Source organism: Xiphophorus hellerii, chromosome 2, assembly GCF_003331165.1.
Source record: "Xiphophorus hellerii strain 12219 chromosome 2, Xiphophorus_hellerii-4.1, whole genome shotgun sequence".
NCBI classification, from domain to species: Eukaryota; Metazoa; Chordata; class Actinopteri; order Cyprinodontiformes; family Poeciliidae; genus Xiphophorus; species Xiphophorus hellerii.
The window spans coordinates 6,657,131-6,674,873 of NC_045673.1; the positions used below are offsets into that span (position 1 = coordinate 6,657,131).

Here is a 17,743-nt window from a genome sequence, read left to right on the forward strand (position 1 = left end):
GCAGTGTGCATCCTTTAGATACAAACAACCCGAGCCAAGAAAATGCTTCATGCCACATGCCAGAGCCAGAACTGGCAGCCACCATGTTGGTTGGGTCATGCTTCGGGGGATTACAACCACCGAACTCTCAGTTGCCAGCATTACAACACAGATGGAAAACATGCTCCAGGATGGAGGAACGAACTGGTCAAGAGGGACGGTGTTGGGTCAAATGACAAAAACCAAAAATTTTAAAAATGAATTGTGATAGTGATCATGGCTGACAAAGGCAAAAGCCTTTTTCCTATGGCAAAACAATTAACATAGATGCTTAATAAAATAACAGCAAAATATATAAAGAAAACAAGCAACATGCAATAACATGGTTTTGTTTACATATTTACTGAAGTCAAGGAAAACATCAAACTAACGTAATTTATTATAATTTCATAAGCATGCAGTGACATTAAATTGTGTTTCTTACCGCACAAGCTGGGAGTTTTCTAAAACAACATAGATAATGTCCGTCTACCACAGTGGTGCCCAAAGTCGGTCCTTGAGGGTCGGCATCCTGCATGTTTTAGTTCTCTCTCTGGATCCAATGATGGCTCATTAGAAGGCCAAAGAAGAAAATTGACATGCTGAAAAGGTTGTTAATACCACCAGGGAGAGAACTAAAACGTGCAGGATGCCGGCCCCCGAGGACAGACTTTGGGCACCCCTGGTCTACCATTTCAGTCTCCATGGTAACCAACTGTTATCCTGAACAATGCATGGTGGTAGTTTCCCCTACTTTCATTGCCATTTTTATTGGGTTACAAATCAAACATACCAAACAGCATCAGCATATCTTGTAGCAGACACTTTATTGTCTGCATGAAAGGCTGTTGGCTTCAAATCTTACAAGACCCATCCAACAAAACAAACCATCAAAAAACAGAAGAAAAACTCTTTGTCATGTCGTACGCAGCCAAGAATAAACTCGGTTTTGCTGTTGCAAGAGAAGCAGCTGCAAACATATGAATTACTTTCTCTAGTGCTCTTACCAATAGTATTGGCAAATATATTACTGACATACATCAGGTAGTTGAAAACAGCTACCCACTATGCATTTATGTCAAAGATAATGCAAGAGAAATTCATAGAGTTTATTTTGCACCTCTACCAAAGTGCAGTGAACCCCATACATGGTTTCTGCATGCTTCACCAACTCAAATCTAAGACTTTTTAAGACCATTACGAAATCAAATTTAAGAAATATAAAAAGAAAATGTAATTCTTCCTATATAGATCAGCTTTTTCGCACAGAATGACTATATATAAAATCCAGTGGCAAAAACAAACGTTGTCCTGCTAACTGGCAGTAGATTTACATTTTCCAATGATAGATACAAAAAGCTAGCTAGCTAGCTAGCTGCCTAGGAAGGGTATGTTAGGTGCAAGTTAGTGCTGGTAGCTCCACAAAAAAACTAAATTACATAGAATACAGGATAAAATAGTCCTGACACAACAACATTTAAAACCTGAAATTACTTACATTTTTCTAATGGATTTAAGACATTTTAAGGGCTTGATTTTAGACACTCTTTGGTGTAGAAGTACTGACAGTTACTGAGTCAAAGTCTGTCACTTTCAGAATCAGAGAGGTGCATAAATTAAAGGAAACACAGATCTGCATAACGTTCAGGCTGCAAGACACAGAGAGACACATTTCGAGGAGATAATAAGAAGGTCAAACATAAACAAAAGCAGCTCAAAGCTTTCTTTTAGCAAAGCTAGCCACTCTAGTTGGACTAATCACCAGAATAATGTGTTAAAACTGGCTTAAATGTCACATTTGTGTCTCTCTTTAAATGATAATGAAACTTTAAAACAACTGTTTTCACACAGCAGCATGTCCTTAGCATAAATATGCATATACAAAGCATATCTAATGACCTCTCATGGGAGGAAAGCAATAAACATGCATCCTGAATGCTGCTAATTACATTTCTTCAAGAGAAATCAACATTGACTTGAAGCTGTATCCTTTTACTGCGTATAAACTCTGTAAGAGTGCAGACATAAGAAAATCCCTCCAATTACTAGAGCTGTTATGATGACAGAAACTTTAAGAACAGCTCAAAACCACATGATGGTTAATTATATTCTCCTGAAAAGTATAACTTCTCACACTGTCAAATCATCTGTAAGACTTTGTCTGATACAGGTGAATGCTAATGCACACAACCGTAAAGATCACTGCTTTGTCATCACAACATCAGTCCAGCACAGAAGATAAAAAGATGCTTTTTAATCCTGCATTCGGTTAAAAGTCTCATTAAAATTACAGAGCGCAGTCTCCCTCAACTCACTTAGGGAAAAAAACTAAATAACATTTCATCTACCAGGCAATTTGGTGGGCTGCTGAATGCTCTGACAAAGATTACTTTTTTTTTTTTTTTTTTTTTGCTGTAGTATGGTTTAGAGGTAAGGCTGAGTCTTATTCAATTCACAGCGCTCTGGGAACGGACCGGCTAAAAATAGCTCTCATTAATTCTGCCATTGTGATGCAGCAACAGAGTGATTTAAGGCAAACTTGCAGCAAGAACACTGCAGAACATTTAATAAGATCTTGTTGTATGGAATAGCAAACGGCCTGACTGAAACAAATGATGCAATATGGCAAAGGAAATACATTCACTGTATCGCTGGGCCCCATTTGTTGAATTTCTCTGCAAGACTTTGACGAGACAAAAGGAGGCAAGAGCTGCTCAGAAAATATCTAGAGTCCCAGTGCAGATGATGTTCATACTGAAAAATGGTTAATATTACAGAAAAATATTCATATGACGATCGAAATTTATGTCTTATCCAGCAACGGGCATGATACAAATGACTACAGTGGTAATAAACAAATTGCTCAGTCAAAACTTTTCCCCTCAACCCTGTTCAACTTCCACTGCGACCAGAGACAGATGACAACAGGACTACGCTCCAGCACGGCTGCTGGCAGTGAGGCAATAAAAGAAAATAAGATGATTGATCACTTCAGAAAGTGAAATCGATGTGCTGCAAAGTGCTGACAACTGCTGAAACTCTCCTGCTTCTGAGAACGTAGCCAAATGCTAATGAGGGCTCATACCTTCCCACTAGTCACAGTGGGGTGGTGGGGGGGTCCCCTGAGAGAAAAGTGACACTCTGCACATAAAACATCATGGAAAGACACTGTACTGCGGTTCTACACGAGAACGCAGCAATGTCTGTCAAGGTCAAGACAAGAAAATCAGGCTGACGTAAAAGTACACTATGAATCACTAAAAACAATGAAAGCTACAATGACGTAGGCGAGTCGTCATCTTCGACTTCATGCTAAGGCGTTGCATGCGGAAGGCGAGGGGGTACTTACGTTCGGGTCATTACAAACAACAGACAAAAGTGTCCTCAGCATCTAGCTACTCCTTTTGTAAATCCAGCAGGAGATTCCAGCAGACGCACATCAGCAGCAGCGCATGACCGCACCAATCAGTGCTGGGAGGGACTGACCCCCACCTTCCTTCTCTCCTTTTCTTAGCTCAAAAAATTTTAAAAAATAAAAATAAAAAAAAGCCACTGGATGGATTTACGAGCACAGGTGAGAGGTTATGAAACACGCCCAACAGCTGCTCCCCGACAGTTGCTGTGTCCCGCACGGGTCTGCGTCCTTACCCGGCATCTCTCCCGCAAACGCTTCGCTCCCTCAAACTCTGCTCTTCCACGCTCAAGGGATCGAAAATCCCCTCCAGCTTGGCAACAATCTGTGAGGGATCTGCAGTTCCGCTACAGCCTGGGACTCCTCTGTACTAGCGAAAATCCATCCGCAGTGTAAACTGCTGTATCGGACTTAACCCTCACGCTGCCAGGCCGAACCGATCCACCATGTGGCTCAAAATGTGTAGTTATCACTATCCTCCTCCTCCCTATTTGTGCTGCAACACATGCATGAATTAAGGGAATATTGTAAGAGACACTTTGCAAAAGATGCACAGCTTTATGGTCAGTAATCAGAAGCTATTAATAAATAAATAACTTTTCGACTGAAGTTAAATAAAAGAAAAACCATCACTTAATCTGACCTTAAATGCCTGATACATTAAATATTGCAAATAAAGTGGATAAATGGCTCTATAAAGAAACCTTCCCCACTAAACACAGCAAAACGGACCAGAACAATGCTAAGGAGGAGTCGTCTGAAACGATTTTAAACTTATTTTAGTATCACTGGCAGATTGTGTTTAGTCACAGATCTTTTTATTTTCAAAAGAAATAAAAGTTGGTACCTGCTCTTACCAACTGTTGCAAAAAAATTAAAAAATACTACAAGTCATCAAGATTTAGTTAGAAAGATCAACCTCTTGAAAAAGTACTGCAGCAACTGATTCAGAAGACAAATCAACTAGTTGGATTGATGAAACTGGAGCTAAATCTGAAAGACATATCCACGTTATTGATGAAGATGAGTTTAATGAGTTAAAAGATAAACATAACATTATTATTTGACGTACTACTAAAGTTAGATAAAAAGCTGATTTAGTTTGCAAGAGGAAAGTGTAATTAAATTGTAGAGCAATGTGGAAAGTCAATGTGAGAAAAGTTAATTACGCTTCCTTTCAAAGCTTTCACAATTTGTCACCTAAACACTAAACTTCAACACATTTAGTTAGGATTTTATGTGATAGGCCCATATGAAGGAAAATGCCATGTTTTTATAGAAGTAGAAATCTAAAAAGTGCAATTGGAGCGTGCTGTGGTGGCGCAGGGGGTTAGCACGCCCCATGTTTGGAGGACTTAGTCCTCGTCGCGGGTTCGACTCCCGGTCCCGACGACCTTTACCGCATGTCTTCCCCCCTCTCCTCACCCTCCTTCCTGTCTGCCTACTGTCAAAAAAAATACGAGCCACTAGCGCCGCAAAAACTCTTCGGAGAAAAAAAAAAGTGCAATTAGCAACCTTTTGTCTCCTGGGCCAAAACTGTTATGTTGAAAGTGTACTATGGCCACAATATAATTTTTTTTAAAATAAAATTGTTCTTGTCTATTCTTAGAAACAAGAACAAGATTTGGTTCACTATTTATTTGATAACTTTTGCTGTATTTAGATTTGATTAGTTTTATAAAATTAATGAAATGCAGATTTTGATGCATCCAGGTCTGACTTTCAGTAAAACTTGATGAACATTAAAAAAATGATACTTTGTGTTGAACATAAAATTTTTCCATCTAAAAAAAACAACAAACAAACAAACAACAAAATAACTCACTAAAATGTTCCTGGGGTTTCTACAGCTGCTGATTAAAATTTTTGTCCAAACACTAATAGTTTTGTCAGATATTTGGGATGGAGAGCTTCAACGTCTTACAACAGATTCTCAACTGTAACTGAATCCTTTTAACACAAATGCGCTAAAGTGAAGCTTTTCCTGCAGCTCTGGGTGTATTTACGGTTTTTGTCCTGCTGGTATTGAACCAGTCTCAATTCTTTTGCAGCAAGTTTTCTTCCAGTTTCATCCTTATTTTCAGCTCCATCCATCTTTCCATTACTCTGACAGGCTTCCTTGTTCCTGCTGATGATGATGGATTGAGCAGACCGCTGTGAGGCATTTAAGGTTTTGTTTTATAACCTACTTAACTCATTGATGACGTTTGTTCTTAATGTTCCCTAAAGGCATTTTTTACACCTATTGTTCATTTACTTTGTGTATTTTCTTGGACTGAAACAATTAATGGAATATTGAAAATATTGAAATAATCTAATTTAGTAATTGATTAATTGCTAACTACAGTATGCAAACTCAAAAGGGTAATTTTCTAAAGTAAAGAACATATTTGGAGCAGTAATTAAGACAAAACTGTACAAAATATATGCATTTAAGATATTTTTTTTAAAACACCAAAACTCCTCAAGTGACAGTTTTAACATTGGAGCTGGAAGACATTTTAAATATCCAAATAAATAAACAAAGCAACAGAAATAACAAATAAAACGAATTATAAAGTCTCTGTAAACAAAATTGTACTTCAAAAAAGGTCTAGTTGAAACCAAAACCAAACTGAAGACTTTTGTCTTCAGGTTTTAGGTAGAAAGAGGAAAAAAAATGTTTTAATTTATCATCTAATTAATTGATTTAGTTCTTATTGCGACAGGCCCACTTATAAAGGTGTTTATAGATGAAATGATAACATATCTACAAACTATAGAAGCCATCTTATTGTAAAGTGTAACCAAAAATCTAAATCAAGTCAAATATAATGGATCTTGTTTAAAAGTTACACTAACATGCAGTGCATACGATACAAGTCTTTGTCCAACCTTGTTGCTCTGGTGTGCATAACCTCTGACACTGGCTGAGTTTTTAAAAATCTGGGGTTTTTTTATCACCTGATTTTTATAAACATGTCACTCAACGTTGCATGGGTAAGAGAACACTTTCAGGATTACACAACGCATTTTGGATCTGTTAACCGGAAAGCTGCAGCGCGGAAAGATGGAGCTTCTTTACGGTCCAGCTCAGCAGGATTTGGCATCACAAGGACAACTTACAAGGCTTCAGCCGTTTGAGATTTACTTACATTTGGCGTTTAGAGGGCATTGTGGCACAACACTTCTGGATTATCTGTTTTCCTTTGCATTTGAACAGGAGTTGGTTTACAATACTAATGCTTGCATGCTTTCTTTGTAAGAGCATACTGCATGATTGAACAGACAGAAGAATTCATCCCAAGGCAAATTTGAGCTTTTGCAGCACATGCAATCATTCGTGAACTCTAGTATGTCTTCTGAAAACACAAGATAACAGCACTATAATAAAAGAGTTCAGCATTCTGCACAGGCATTGCTGAAAAAGTAGATGAAGCTAGAGCGATTTCACCATACTAGTACTATGGTATAGAGTTCAAACAGGCAACAATTATTGTGCACTTAATCGCAGAGGGTGACATGAACCGAAGGTTACCCACATAAAACTCAGGGTGGCTTATTTTGAAACACACTCGGCTAAACCTCGTCCACTTAAACCTCAAGCGCTGCCCGTCATTGACTGATCGCTCCTTATAAAATACTGACATTTATGAGACTGTTCCTAAAGACTGCTGAAATGGCATCATTTGCATACCCCACATCTGTACTTCCAAGGAAGAGAGTTGGGTTATTGTGTAGTTATGAAATGGTTTCTGAGTGGGAGAGAGGGCAAGCATGTAGGGCTGCAACTAATTATTACTTTACTATTCGATTATCCTGATGACTATTTTTGGTATAAAAAAAATAGGCACATTCTGTAAATATTTCATCTAACCACCTACATTTTTTTATATACAATATTAGAAATACATTAAAATACACAAATAATTCACCTTTAAGTAAGAAAGTAAACATTTTATTGCCTAAAATGCAGGAACATAACTTGATCATTTGTAGCAAAGGAAACATCTGCATGTTTAACAACATGTGGAAAAACTAAGTCCTTTCTGTTTGACTTTACGTCAATACAGTGAAAGTTTGACTTATTGACTATTTTTTTCAATTAACCAACCAGGTGAAGCTAAAACTATGCCACTAGAGCAGTTCTGGGTAGAACAAATTTACAGAAAATTAGGGGTTTTTATATTAAATACAAAATGTTTATATATTTTGTACAGTTTTGGCTTAATTACTGCTCTGACTTTTGTTGTACTTTTAGCAAATTGCCTTTTTTTAATGTCTCAATACTTTATCTAATACTAAATTAGTTGATGATTATTTCAACAATAAAAATCTCTATTTCAAAGATCCAAAAGAATCAGAAAGTTTGAAATCTGAGCTGGATTATTAAATGCTAAACAGGTTCTTTAAAACATAAACCTTTATTCTACTAGGGAAAACACAACATTTTGTATTTACTGTGTGTTAAACATTGGGATCCATTGGGCAGGAATAAAAAAAACAATCATATACAGTTGGAATATTTTTACACTGACTACAAATTATGATTACAAAAAAATAATAATAATTGGCAAAGTACAACTTGGAAGCTTAATAACTGACTATTTAAAATTTCATAACATATCACATAAAACTGGTTATCTTTTATGAAATGAATCTGTGATTTTGTTTAAAGACAACTTTTGGATGAAGTATTCATGGAGCAGCTACAAAGAGCAGGTGTTGTTCCTAAAAGCTGGAGTTTCTTCTAAAACTTCTAAAAAGGCTGAAGTTCCCCGTTTTATATCCATTATACGAATGCTTACTCAGTCTGGCTATTTGGAGCCAAACCGAAAGTCCATTTTACTGCAAACCACGGCAAACAAAGCCCACAAAACTCTGTCAAATTGTGTTTTTCAGAAATTAAACTCAAGGTCTAATATTCACAGCTCAAAGTGACCAATGTCTATTTCCAGACTCCTCGTCTGGAGTCAGGGATCCTAAGCAGAGCCTCGGTGAGAACTGAGCGCATGAAGCAGGAAATCAGCTCCTGAACTCAATCAGCGCAGAGGAAGTTATCAGTGCCCCACACAAGAGAGCAGGAATGTGGAGATAAGCTGGGGCACCAACCTGCTCCCCGCCTCCTCCTCTTCATCACAGTGATGGAAATGAGGACAACTGAGCCAAAGAACAACAGAAATGATAAAGGATGTTTCTGGTCCATTATAAAAAGGTGGTTCATGTTGAAATGTGACTGATGAAAGCCCGCACCCTGATAATTTCACACCCCATGCACACAAAGATTTATGATGTACTTGATTTATACATGCAAAGCCTCTATATTTGCAGGAGCTGTAGCCAGAATGGCAATTTGTACACACAGATATCTACTGTGCAGAACATAGAGAGGGAAAGTCTTCGCTTGGTAATCCTTTAAAGGCATGTACAGATCAATCACTTTTTCGAAAATGCAAATTACATATAAAAGGTAAAGAAAAACACTATACCAATCCTTATTTTCACCAAAACCATTGTCAATTGAAAATATTAATATTTCCTCCCAGAGAGCAGCCATTTTAAAACTACTGACAACAACAAAAGCTTAGCAGGCAAAACTACTTTTAAAAATAGTTTTTTTCCCCCAATTGAGCCAATGAGGCATAAATTTAGTAAATGAGCAGAAGTCAAATTGTGCACACTTATTTATTAATGACAGAAGTACACACCTTAAATAGCACTGAAGATTGAAATGTGTAGTAGTAGCCAACTACTGGACGATTCCCAATATTTTCTGCACACAAAAGGCATAAAACCCATCTGCTGGTTAAAGTATCCACAAAAAAACACCATCAACCCAGACACCATTTTATCCTCTCTTTACAATTTTCCACTCATTTTAATTACAGAAACATTTGACTTTATCTTGCAGGGGTTCTGCAGGTTTCACCAACTGAAATTTAAGACCATTATGAATTGGATTTAACGGCTGTATGACAACCGAAATGTACAAAAGGAGACTGCATATTTTGTAAATGTTAGTGTCAAGATTTTTTGCACAGAATGAATGTAGCAAAAAATCATGTACAGGAGACGAACTAGCAATAAATTTTCACTTACCCACAATAGACGCAAAAAGCTAGCTAGCAAAGGTATTAGCAGCTAGTTAGCAGTATCCTATTAGAAATATAAACTACATAGAATATACAACATAAAATAGTCTCTCGCCACAAAATTTAAGACCTGTCATTAATGTATTTCAGGCCAACTTACATTTTTAATTGAATTTAAGACATTTTAAGGTCTTAATTTAGTAAATTAAGACCTTAAATTAAGATTTTCTAAGGATGCATGGAAACCTTTTGCTGAGATGCACCAACACTTTTACTGTTCAACACAAACTTCCTTTTTTCCATAAGGTCTGACCTACCTTTATAAATTTTAGAAAAGGGTTTTAAAACATAAAACACATTGGTCAATATGAGATTGTCTTTGATAATTGAGTAAAAACAGCACAGCTTTATAACATGCACAGAATTTTCCAAAACACTTATATATGACATAATCTAATTTCTTTAATTTAAAACAGAAGCAATACCAATTGGTACACTTTTTAAGCATCAAAAGGAAATGAAGGAATAATAAAATGCTCTCAATTTGTGCGCTAAAGTAAGTATATGTGACGTAAATGTCTCCCAAAAATTTTAATCGACAGGTTGGACTTTAGCAAAAAACAGAAATTGGCATCAAGAGCTGTCCAACATTATCTGGAGTTGTTTTCTTGCATCCTCTATCTAGACAATAACATCAGTTAATAATTCAAATTAGGGATGCAAGATATTGAATTTTTGGTCGATATCCGATATGCCGATATACTAAAAAACTCAATAACCGATATCAATACCAAAAAAATTTTCCCCCATACCTACTAATTTAAACTATGTAACTTTCTCTGTGGAATTAAAATACCCTGCTATACCAGTTTACCCTGCTACCAAATGCAAATGCTAAAAAGGAGGCTGAAAATGATGTAACACATTCAACTTGCATTATGTTTAATGTCAAATTTATTCATGACATCTACTCTCTCTAAGATGATGACAACACTCACAGTGCAGATTTGTAGATCTCCACAAACCCAAACTCAACCTGTTCACAAGCATCAAGTGAAAAGCACATCAGTCGTGCATTAATACTTAACAGTTTCTTATGACGTTGAGCTGTGCTGCGGGCATCATTGTCACTGGTTTGTCATATAAAAACGACACCTTTTATATCGGTGAATATTTGATGTCTGATATTAAATTTTACAGCTAATATCAGCCGATACCGCGCCGATAATATCGTGCATCCCTAATTCAAACCGATAGTTTGTACCATGTTCTGCTAAACAATAACAACTAAGCCATGCTGCATAAACAAGTCATAAAAAGAGCAAAGTTTAGATCCCATGCATCAATACTCTCCACTAACGCAGTGTTTCCATCTCATTAGGACATCTGTTGTCACAAGCAAATGGATAAGCCATTCATTCGAGACAGCTTCTATAAATACACACAACTCCAAAGCTGCAGTCAGTCAAATTTATCTGAACTAGGCAAAATATCAGATCCTTTTGCCCTTCAAAAAACCATGATGACTCAGATGACAGCTGCTTGGGGCAACATGATTTACAGGCCAACATGTCTGAGTGCCCTTCAGCAGCCATACATTTTCTTCCTCTCAGGTGACGCGTTTACCTGAATTATTCCCTAAACCAGCGTTGCGAACAGAATGATTTCTGAAGGGCTGAGGGTGGAGGGATCTTAATCAGAAATTAGAACATCTAATTACAGCCACAAATATCATCTGCAGTGTGCCCCACTCACTTCATTTGACACATCTATTAACCATGCCCAGCTGCTGCTTCATGCAGCATTACAAACATGATGCTGGTGATGAGACATTTTAGTCACGGCCCTGAAGGGGGGCTAATGCTGAGAAGGAGAGAATGGTGAATCATCAAACTTCAACCGATCACACTGCCTGCAAGATTCAATGTAATGTACCGACTTTTTGTGTATCAAATCTAACAGAGGTCTGCATCACTGCAAAAATACAAAATCTTATCAAGTATTTTTTACGTTTCTAGTGCAAATATCTTAGTACCCTTGAAATAAGACAAAACTACCTCATAAGTAACTTTTTAGTAAGATATTGGAACTTGTTTTAAGCAAATAATTCCCTAATATTGATGAAAAAGTACCTGTTTCATTGGTAGATTATTTCACCTATAACATGGGAAAATTGTCTTGTTAAAAGTGAAATAATCTGCCAGTGGAACTAGAACTTTTTCATCAAAATAAAAGAAATTATTGACTTAAAACAAGTTCATATATCTTGCAAAAGTTACTTTTAAGTTGTCTTATTTCAAGGGTATTGAGATATTTGCTCTAGAAAATCGAGCAAAATCGGTCCTCGGGGGGCCGGTATCCTGCATGTTTTAGTTCTCTCCTTGGTTTAACGCCCCTGGATCCAATGGTGGCTCTTTAGAAGGCCAAAGAAGAACATCGTCATGCTGAAAAGGTTGTTACTGCCACCAGGGAGAAAACTAAAATGTGCAGGATGCACAGAAGACCTTTCAACTGGTCAAATAAATTACAGCCATGAAGACAGGTAATACATAAGACTGAAAATATTCTGCATGCAAACAGCTCTTTGGCATTGCAATAATGCACAAATTAAAATTCCAATCATATTGGAGCTGTAACTTAAGAAACCTTCTAAACTGTTGCCATTTATTGGTTATGCACCAATTCACTTTGTTGTTAAGTCTAAAGTTTTGATATCTACAATTTCTCTTTCTATAGAGTGTTAAATTTTAGTGCTAGAACAAACCACCCACAGCTAAACAGGAGAGTTTCTAAATCAAGCTACAGTTGAGCTCAAAGTTGTTCATACCTCCTGGTAGTTTTAAATCTAAAATATTGTATGAACTTCAACAATATTTCTTTCAACAGGAGGTAATAATTATTTTTGATGGCCCAGACAGAGCTCTGGCTTGAAACTGAGAAAGATTAAAGTGATGGCAAAGAGGCCTTCCAATCTCAAAGGCCTGGAGTTTATCACCATAAATAAATCTGGAAAATACAAGCACAAACAGGCAAAAAGTTGGTCAGCACAAAAAAGTTTGGTTTCTCCAATGCCAATAAAGATGTTCATTTGGAAGTGTATAAATTGTTTCTTATGTGCCATTCCTTATTAAAACCTTAATAAAAAACTGATCAAAACTGATGCAGTTTTAAAATAGTTTCAACTCTTGAGAGATGTTTGTCTCATTTCCTGTCACAAACAAACTTCTGGTTTAAATGGAAATAATTTTAAATCCAAATGAGAAGTCTTGACCAAGGACACCAAAATAGTCTGAAGAGAGGAAGCTTGAATCAAAATCATGTCCTTCTTATTCTAATGATTACTGAGTGGAGTATGTATACATTTCAACATGACTTTGTAAATAAAAATTTTTCCTCAAAAATGATAGTCCTTCTACTTGGTTTTATTATCTTCCGAGACATGCTGGCCTGATTTCACAAACCAAAATTCTTGGTTGAATAAAAATTATTTTCTATCTAAACATAGCAGGCACATGAATAATTTATGACTCAGCTATACACTTGTCCTCCTGTATCATTGTAAATTATTTGGTAGAACTATTAGACTAAATGTTAGTGTGCACACAAGAAAGTTTAACAATTAAAATAGCTTTGATAACGGCAAAACAATAAATTAAATGTATAAATGTTAATAACATTTTTACTAATATTTTCATTTGAGGAGTTTGCAGACAGCAGTCCTAGTCACAATTACCAGTTATGACTAAATTATAAACACTGTAATAAAGTGACAAAATATCATATCAATAAGATTAGCAATATTAGCATTCAACAGGTGATAACAGCTGCCTAATGTTTCCATCATATCGGAAATGAGCTGTCCTTGGTAAGCCAAACAGAGAGAGTAGCCCGCATGAAGCTGACGTGACAACATTAGATATGAAATGTCCCAGAAAGTTATGCCACATTAAAGATAGTTAGCTAAACCAAAACAACCACATTGGTTTTGAATAACGGAACAAGGTGAGCAACCACATCACCTTCCGTTCATCGCTGAAACACGAAGCAAGCCCCGTTTCCAACAGCTGACTGACTCCGTGTTCCCACTCTCACTGACTCCTAATAAATTTTCTTGCCCCCTCTTTTATACAACCCTTCTTTGGGATAAATCAAGCCCCTAACTGGCCGACATTTTGTTCTAGAAGGCTAGGCTAGCTCCCAGTCGCTAACGGTACCTGGACGCGCTTTTATTTTAACAGCCAGTCTGAGCGATGACAGCAGGGATGAGGGGGAGGTTATGTCTTAACATGACCCCCTCGTGGAAGCTCGAAGCTAAAAACAGCCGAGGGAGGGTTATTGTTGTTGTTGGTGGTGATTTCACTGAGGGATAACGGTCGCTAGCGCGCGGATGCAGTTAGTTAGCCGCGAGGTGGCTAAGTTACCTCGGCTTGCTCTGGACCGTTATCGCCCGCTTGCTGTACCCGGACGGAAGGAAAGGGAATAGCTCCAATTCGCCCCGAAAGGTATCGTGAAACCCATAAAAAAAATTTAAAAAACCCATTCACCTTCGGAACTGCAATGGTGTCCGCGGCGTGCTTGTGGAGGTCTCACAGAGGAGGAAAGGGTCTCCAGAGCAGCAGCAGCCGCCGCACTGCAATGGCAGGCAGTGGATGAAGCCTTCCTTCTCCACTCCAACCCCCGCTCCGCGCTCGCGTTTCGGCTGCCTTCTCCGCCGCGGTGACAGTGACGGGCTGGCTCGGAAGAAACCATTCCCGTTTGTTCGCGGGGGAGAGAGCAGGGAAAGGATGCAGCAGACGGAGGATTGTAGGATGTCCACAGCAGCGGCATGGAGCGCCATTCCACCGAGAGAGCAAAAACAATGGAGGAAAAATAATCTATGGATGATCTCCGCTCCCAATATGGAAGGAGGAATGGAACCGGCTGTTCATTATGTCATCGATTCCAATAGATCCATTAATAAGGAATATTTCATACAGACAGAATGGGCTCATACTCCTTAAAACTGCAGTATGTACCTTTTATTAAATATATGTTTTGTTTTTTTTTTACATATTTCTTAAAACTGTCACCAAGTTTTGACAGTATGTTATGAGCAGAGAAGGGTAGTAACTAGTTACATTTACTCAATTACATTTACTTCAGTAACTTTTTGGAAAAAATTAAGAGTATTTTTACTTGAGTAATTTTATGAATAAGTATTGCTATTCTTACTTAAAATTACTGGATTCTCTAAGAATTGAATGTTTTAACCAAACATTCACCAGACACAAACACACACCTGGAGTTTTGTTAAAGTTTCATAAGTTTTTTTATTGAAAGAAAAATTTTCTTTTCCCCAATTTTGTTGTTTTTTTGATTCTTATATGAATTATTGTCATTTTCGTCCTTAAAAACCAAACTTACTTTTATATTGAAAAAAACTATATTTCTGCTTGAATTTATTTATTTGCATTAATTGATTTCATTATAGTCTCTAAGAAACCAGGATGTACATCTAACTTTATAAATTTCTGTCTGTCTAATGACATAACTTAAAAATATTAAATTAGATGTTATGATTAGTTGCTCAGTAGTTACTTTATCAAATACTTTTTTAGCCTTACTTGAGTAATTTATTGGACGGCTACATTTTTACTTTTACAACATCAAAAAAAGTAGTGTAACTCTTACTTGAATATAAAAACAAAATGTTTATCTTCAAGCGGAATAACAAACCTCAGCATACAACCAGACCTGGAATAGATTAGAAAAGATAATATTTTTGTCTTACAAAGGCCTAGTCAAAGTCCAAAATTAAATCCAAATGAGTATTTGTGGTAAGACTTGAAAAGTGAACCTAGCCTATTTGAAGTAATAATGACCATTCAATTTGTTATTATATTAGTTTCATTCAGCCAGGTGCTCACACATTCATACACTAAATGTCCATATTAATTGCCCAAGAGTATAACAGCATATGATAGGCAGGGAAGTTAGAGTTAAACCCACAACCTTCCGATGGCAATGCAATTATTATTTCACAATGTGCCACATTATTGAGTCAAAAATAAAATGTCTTGATGCTTAAAGCTGGTGGAGACACAATTCAGTTCAGTTTATTTACATAGCGCCAATTCACAACAAATATTTACAAAAAATAATTTAAATTCAATCATACATACAACCCAATTGATCCTAGTTATCAATCAGTGCATTAACATTGATTTATTATTAACAGTATGTGAACAGTCTTGCACAGCACAAAAGACTTGCAGCAAACGGTGTTTCTGCAAAACATTGACTCAGTTTCACCTTCTTCTACATTTTATTAATACAAAATATCTAAATCCAAGTATATTTTTCTTCCATTTTACAATTATTCACTATTGTCTTTTCACAATACCACTAGTTAAAGTTTAATAGTTGTAAGAAATTGGAGGAAACAGAAGGGGTGCCATCACTTTACAGCGCTGCAGTAAAACTTTATTTGATGATGGGATAGATTATTATTATTATTATTATTATTATTATTATTATTAATAAACACTACGAAAACAGAAAATAGGTTGTTATTGGCTTGAAAACATGAAGTTAATGGTTAGAAAGCTTTAAGATATGTTTAAACTATACATCTTTGAAAGCATTAAGTATTTTTATTTTATCTGCATGTATGTGTCTGTAAAAAAAGTAACTGATGCAAAGCACATTCCACATGCAAAACAAATGATAAAAGATTCAGTATCGACATCATTTTTAGCGAATGTGAACTTTTTTTATAAAGAAAGCTGAGGTACATTACTCAAGTAGTAATGACATGCTGCAGAAGGTAATTTAAAATTCAGAGGATAGAATTAGAATCCAGCCCACAGTCACGATGCTCAATACCTCGTCCCAAGGGGCGCACAGATTTAATCAATATACAGTATAATGTAAATTGTGCAATGCACCAAACCTCACTCTCTAGACTCTCTCGTGCATGTTAGTTGTTTTTTTTAAAATTATTATTATTTGGTGCTGGATTTTCCAGATCAGGCTAATTTATTTTGCAGCAGCTTCTTCTACTTCTTCTGTTGGGTTGTATTTTATCACTCTGAGACTGAGTGACCGTTCTTGTCAACTCTACCTGTGGCACTAATGAGCCCAGAAGAAGAAAGAGGGCCTGAATGTAATGCTGAAGGAGCGCTCAGGTTGCTGACGTTAGGACATTAGAGCAAAGTCCACTGGAGGATCGGAAGGAGGACGCAAGGGGACCGGCGGCATCTTGAATAGAAGACTGTGAGATGACCAAGGTCATGAGAATTAGATAAACAAGGGCAGGCAGAAATATCCTGGGGAAAAACAAAGAATGATGAACAGCAGCTGCGGAGGGTATGCATTTAAATAAAGTTCAAAGGAGGGGAGAGTAATGAAAAAACATACTGGATCCATTCCAGATTTATTTTGTTTTTGCTTTTTTGTCACTTTTATACAACAAAACTGCCCCCAACTCTTATTATGTCACAGAGTTGGGCAGTAACTAGTTACATTTACTTGAGTAACTGTAACTGAGGAGTATTTTTTACTTTTACTTGAGTCATTTTATTATGATGTATCGCTACTCTTACTTGAGTAAAATATCTTGATACGCTACCTACTGTGAGTAACTTTGCTGAAGATCAAATTTTATTTTAACTAAAACTTTTAACCAAACACAGATACACATCTGCAGTTTTTCTTAAAATTTCATCAGTTTTATATTGAAAGAATAAAATTTTGATTAATAAAAGTTTCTTTTGCATGATGTTGTAACTATGTTATTTAAATGAATTATTTTCATTTTGAATTTCCACATAACTATATTTTGGTCCATCTGATGATGTAATTTTTAAATATTAAATGATTACTTACTCAGTAGCTGAGTACTCTTTTTTTTTACCATATACTTTTTTACTCTTACTTGAGTAATTCCTTGGATGGTTGCCTTTTACTTTTGAGCAAAAATATGTTGAAGTATTTCTAGTCTTACTTGAGTAAAATATCTGGATACTTTACCCAATGTCAGGTGACTTCACTGAATGAAGAACAAACATGTTTTAACCAAAAATTCACCACAAAATTCATCACAAAACGTGTCTGCAGACACACACCTGCAATACGTCACAAAACAGATAATCTGTGACAAGATTGATCGATCTCCACCTCAGGAGGCGGGTCTTAGTGCTGTCAATCAACCTGAAGTACTCGTGGCTCAATTTGCTAGAGACGAAGAAACAACTTACGATTT

General features: G+C 36.5%; 1 protein-coding gene across 1 annotated transcript in view; it reads right to left on the reverse strand.

Moving 5' to 3' along the window:
• The window catches only part of tjp1b (tight junction protein 1b), a 93,884-nt gene that overhangs the window by 38,505 nt on the left and 37,636 nt on the right, over positions 1–17,743 (reverse strand).